The sequence below is a fragment of the Coccinella septempunctata genome, chromosome 2 (genome assembly GCF_907165205.1).
Source record: "Coccinella septempunctata chromosome 2, icCocSept1.1, whole genome shotgun sequence".
Lineage (NCBI taxonomy): Eukaryota > Metazoa > Arthropoda > Insecta > Coleoptera > Coccinellidae > Coccinella > Coccinella septempunctata.
In genome coordinates this window covers 4772834-4778833 of record NC_058190.1, presented here as the reverse complement: position 1 = coordinate 4778833, position 6000 = coordinate 4772834, and the positions used below count along the sequence as shown (strand labels likewise).

Below are 6000 nucleotides of genomic sequence, written 5' to 3'. Positions count from 1 at the left end.
TTGAAAGGTGGTCACTAGAATTCAGTTTTTATTTGATTCGAGTGAAGCTAGAAACTTGAAATTTTGTAATTTTCGTTCACTCGCAAAGAACTAAACACGAGGGTATTTTTGCTATATTCCTGTTACATTATACGGGGTTGAAATTAGTAACCCTTATTTTATTTCATAGTCAAACTTTTTTCGAGATGCAGTTTCATGAAATAAAATCATAAATTAAAGTCCATGTTTTGTTTAAAAGATATTTTTATTCTAGATTTTTCCCCAAAACCAATATTTAAAAATTATTTCAATAAATTGAGTGGAGAACAGTTAACATGTAAAATGTGGAAGGATTCATTAATAAATGCTGAAAATTACCACCTCTACCTTGTTTTTAATTACAAAGTTTTAGAATATTAGCTTAATGAAATTTTAGAAAAAAAAATAAAAACTGCATTTTAGTCACCCCCTTTTAAATCTCGGACAGGGGTGGGCTGAAAAAATTTTGTTATGGGAAAGACCCATCTTAATTTCATCGTGCAATCACCTTCTGAATTTTGTCGCATGAATTTAGGAACACCCTCTATGTACTATGTATATAAATATATCCTAGAAAATTATTTGATATAAAGAAATACTCAACGACAGAGCAACTAATAAATTAATACCATTATTTTCTCAATTTGTTCGATTGACCTAAGAATAAGAACGAAAGTACAAAATTCAAAATATCTTTCGTCAGAGCATAGAACATAGACTTTTTAATTAATTGATCTATGCATCAAAGTAGTACATACATATTTAGAATAGAATAAATGAGTTACACCAATTTCGTTGGTAATAATTATTGAGTCTTCTCCCCCCTGGTTTCCTGATTTTCGAGAATAATAACGTATTCATCTTGCGAACACTCATATTTGCTCTGTATTATTCTTTACTCATTCAACTTTACATTTCATATCCTATAAGTTATATTTTACCTGAACGTTCAAACGTTCTTTTTCACTTTTTTTTACCAAGTAAACAAACATAGAACAACAAAATTTCTTTCGAAATAAGCTGAATCTATGACGCTGTAGGTAATGTGTTTTGTCGTATGAAAACAGTAGTTTAAAATGACTTTAGAAAGAATCTCCATTTTTTCCTGTTTTCCTCAGTCTTTCTAAGTCATTTTAAACTACTATTTCCGTACGAAAAAACACATCTTTATGTTATAGCTCGGCAAATATATACTTGTTGGAAAAATCATAGTACGTCACTGGATTGCTATCAAAAAAGGTTCTATCTGCATAATGTTTTCATTTCAACATCCTAGATTAAACAGAAACGGAGGTAATGACCAAAGTTGAAATTGATTTTGGCCTATAATTAGAAAACAAAAGAAGACAGAGGAATGCAGTTGATGGCATTATTAGTTTCCCGAAAAAAACACGAACGTAATGTACCATGTATTTTCCTCTATCCCGTTGGGTTGAAAAAGTTATAGTTCAGGCATCACCAACTTTGACCACCCTGTACAGGGTGGGCAAATTTCGATGTTTTAGCACTACAGCTTTTAAACCAGAGGAGATAGCCTGATACCCCCATTCTCGTTCTCTTTTTCTGAGAAACTTACAATAGTAGCAGTGATTTTTGGTCAATTTTTGTTTTCGAGTTATAAGCAAAAATTGGAAAAATGGCGATATCGAAATAAATTTATATCTCCGCTACTACTGATGCTAGAGCTCTGAAATTGAAACATTATACAGGCACTTTTTTATGTAGAATCCATTGGCGTGCTCGCCTTTTCAGAAAGATTTTTAATTACGAAGCTATTACCCAAAGTTATGTTTTTTTTTAAATGGGAACACTAGTTCTCTGTGCAATTTTTTGAAAGCTTAATTTTTACTGATTTCAAAAATATATAACATCATATGGTTTGTATCAATATAAATAATAGAAAACGGTCAAAAACCTTTTTTCTCAATATTTCTATGGTTTCAACTTTTGACGAGCACAGAAAAATAGAGTTTCCTATAACAAAAGCAGTCTCTTTCCGGAAATGTCATTCTTTCTATGCTTTTTACCAATTTTCACAAAATTTTAATCAAGATATATCTCATAAATTTTCATAATAATGAAAGGATTTATAGAAGGAGACAGTGGTAATCATACGATGCTATATGTTTCTGTGCTCATCAAAAGTTGAAACCATAGAAATATTGAGAAAAAAAGGTTTTTGACCATTTTCTATCATTTATATTGATACAAACCATATGATGTTATATATTTTTGAAATCAGTAAAAATTAAGCTTTCAAGAAATTGCACAGAAAACTAGTGTTCCCATTTAAAAAAACATAACTTTGGGTAATAGCTTCGTAATTGAAAATCCTACTAAAAAGGCGAGCACGCCAATGGATTCTACTTAAAAAAGTGCCTGTATAATGTTTCAATTCCAGAGCTCTATAATCAGTATTAGCGGAGATATAAATTTATTTCGATATCGCCATTTTTCCAATTTTTGCTTATAACTCGAAAACAAAAGAAATTAGCCAAAAATGATTACTACTATTGTTAGTTTCTCAGAAAAAGAGAACGAGAATGGGGTATCAGATTTTGTGTATCTCCTCTGGTTTAAAAACTGTAGTGCTAAAACATCGAAATTTGCCCACCCTGTACATATATCCACGCTAATATCTAATATTGAAATGATTTGAATGATAAAATATACATAATATACCTATAGCACAGCCCTCTTAACTGTGTTTAAGAGGGCTGTGTATATAGGTGCGTTTTGTTCTACCATCGGCCTTTCGAGTTGGGACAGCCTGTATAGCGATGGCACCTCTACAATTATTCGTGGAAATCTCTCAATAATTTCATCTAAGAACATCTCCATTTCATTGAAATTATCTCGAGTTTTTATAATACACTCAAAGGTACAGAACGAAATAATATCAAGTAGTTTCGTAACGCTGAACTTGAACCTGATAACAGTACAGAAATAGGAAGCATTTGGCAACATGGTGCGGAAATCCCTTGTTTTTGTTTTGATGAATTTTCAGTCGCGACGCTACCTCGATATCCGAGTCGTGTCGTCTGGAGCATGCTGTTCGAGCTGTTTGTTATGGTGACGTTCAGAATTGCAACCTGCAAGCGACTTTCGTCGTTGCTGCACAACAGTTTAATGCCGAAAGGTCCAATCCCATTGTAATAAACAAAACCGTCGCTTTTCATTCGACGTAAAATGAGCCGTTGCCAAGGGTACAGGTTTTGCATTCCTTTCTATAGTCGACAATCTCGTTCTTGTCTAGTTCGGTTGAACGTTCGTGCTGGTTCTGCGTACTAAAACCCGAGACAACTAATCGAAGTTTCTGTTCGTTTTGGAGCTTGATTTTCGACGATAATGCACAAATGTTCGGTTTGATAATGAATCTTGGTGAGTACATCAAAAGTTTATTCAAACTATGTTGGTTTCTTCACTTATCATCGGTTTGTTTGAGTTCGCTTTATCTTCCCAGTATGATATTGTGATGTAAAACAGCTGATTGACTTGCCCGACTGTCAAACCCCATGTGTATTCTTTGTTATTGCTGTTATTTCCTGCGTTCATTGGCCATTTCTTACGCGAAAAAGGCGATTTATGGAATTTAACGTAATTAACCGTTGTTCTTGTCTCAGGTGAGTGAACTTTCGGGCTTGATATTCGTAAATCCTCGCACAAATATGTCTGCCATCATATTCTACGTCTCAAAATTCCCTTTATTCCAGGAGTGAGCCTCATAGTTTCGCTTGATCCATTCGATAACTAACACTGATGTATCAATATTATGTTCATTCACGCGATGAATTTTTGTCTATTAATAATTTTATCCGAGTAAGTAAAACTGACTTGGCAATTGTAAACATTTAAATATTCCAACTATTCAGATTCTCCTTCCAAGAAGTTAGGATTTTTTGCGGCTAATGACCGCAAAGAAGGAGGATATTCAGTTATTTCAAGACCTTGGATATGACAAAAGGCAGGACATTGTGAACAAAGAAAACACTGATATTTTTTTTATGCTTTCCATTCGATGTCATTGTTTCGTCCTTCAGTGATTATCATTTTTATTTATTACGGTTATATGTAAGTTATACATAATAATTTTCCTTGCGTTTTAATTGGTGTCTGAAATGATTATTGAATGAAAAATAAATAAGCTCTGACAGAAATAGAAAGTGGGCTTTCCGTCGTCATACAGGTATTTCTTGCTCGTATTGAATTTGTAGTGAAAAATAAGTTAACGCTTCGGAAATGAATTGATATTCATGGAATTGGATATTTACTGCATGTCTTGGCGATTATTTCTGGAACATACCCACGCATTTTACTGGACGTTCAGCAGGGTGTATAGAAATTTTTCGCTTATTCATTTAATACCTATTTGTTGAAAGTTTAGAATTTTATGAGTGCATTTAAATGCGAATAGTTTACTACAGGATTTTCGATAAATGTCATCGTAGAATAAGTTACCGAAAATTGATTTTTCTATTTTTCATTTGAGTTGTCCTATACATTGTAAATGTCTTAAGGTACCAATAAATAACCAATTATTATTATTATATCAATGTATTAAGATGAACAGCCACAAATACGCGTCACTTGTCCTGTTAATTGTTTATTCATGTGAAATTTTTGTTCAGAGGTGAAGTTCATCTTGACTTGAAACTTCCTTTAATTCCTTTTACTTATATTGATGCAAAATGATTTTTGTTGAAGAATTTGACATTCTTGTAATTATCTGTTAATTCCCCATTCCCAACCACTGCATCATATGCATTTCATCTTGGAGTTAATATTTTTGAAATCTACAACTATGTTATGTATTCAAACTTTAGCCAAAGAAGATAACGAACATTAACTCTCCTCAAGCTAGTGCATATTATGATATTATACTGATCTCTTGTATTTTCCATGCAAATAACTGGATTTGGTTTGCCTTTAATCAGTTTGTATATATATATATAGTCATTTTGACCCTTTTTACCCATTGGGTGTAAGGGTGTTGTGTGGCCTCTACATCTGAATATATTCCCTCCATTTCTTTCTATCCAATGATATGCGTCTAGCTTCCGGAATATTCGTTCCCCTCTTATTCAATATCTCCGCAATGACTTGTCCCCAACTTCTCTCTGGTCTTCCCCGTCTCCTCTTTCTGACATCTTTGGCATCCCAAATTCTCCTCGTCATTGTATCCTCCTCCATTCTATTCAAGTGTCCCCACCATTCCAGTTGTCTCCTCTCAATAAATTCTTCTAAAGATTCCACTTGCAAATCCTCTCTAATTGATTCATTCCTTATCCTGTCTCTTCTAGTCACTCCCATTACTCTCCTTAAGTATTTCATTTCCATAGCCTGCAATCTTGACTTTTCTCTCAAGTTCAGGTTCCATGTTTCACATCCATAAGTCAAAGTTGGTCTGTAGATCGATTTATACACTTTGAGCTTTGTTGACTTTGATACTTCTCTCTTATTTATAATGCCTGACCTCATGGCGTGGTATAGTTTGTTTGTCTTTATTATTCTATTGTCGATTTCATTGACCCGTCCCCCGTGTTGTTCGAAAATAACTCCAAGATATTTATATCTGTCTACCTGTTCGATTTTTTGTCCTCCCAAATACACTTCCATTCTTCTTTCCTGTCTTGCCACCGCCATCACCTTTGTTTTCCCTCTATTCATCTTCATTCCATACTCCGATATAACCTCATCCCAGATATTCAAGTTCTGTTGTAATTCTTCTTCACTTTTAGCCAATATTACTACATCATCTGCAAACACTAGCTCCGAAACACATACCCTTTCCATTCTATGAAAACCTACTGTAACCTTTTTAGTTTTTTGTCTGCTTTTCTCTATTATATCGTCCATAAGGGTTATGAACAATAGTGGGCTCAATCCTCCTCCCTGCCTCAGTCCTCTTATCGTCGTGAAACTCTCTGAAATTCTTCCCTTCAGTATAATCTGGTTCACGGTATTTTCGTACAACTTCTTTAT

At 33.8% G+C, this 6000-nt stretch overlaps 1 protein-coding gene across 2 annotated transcripts in view; it reads left to right on the top strand.

Moving 5' to 3' along the window:
- Positions 1–3033: 3033 nt before the first annotated feature.
- LOC123307201 (F-box/LRR-repeat protein 20) overlaps positions 3034–6000 on the top strand; it is a 32458-nt gene continuing 29491 nt past the window's right edge. The window contains exon 1 of one of the 2 annotated variants that reach the window (XM_044889419.1): positions 3034–3399. The gene's annotated coding sequence lies outside the window, so the exon portion shown is untranslated. Of the gene's footprint in view, positions 3400–3484; positions 3642–6000 lie in introns of those variants that run through there. The other variant, XM_044889420.1, reaches the window with a different exon arrangement.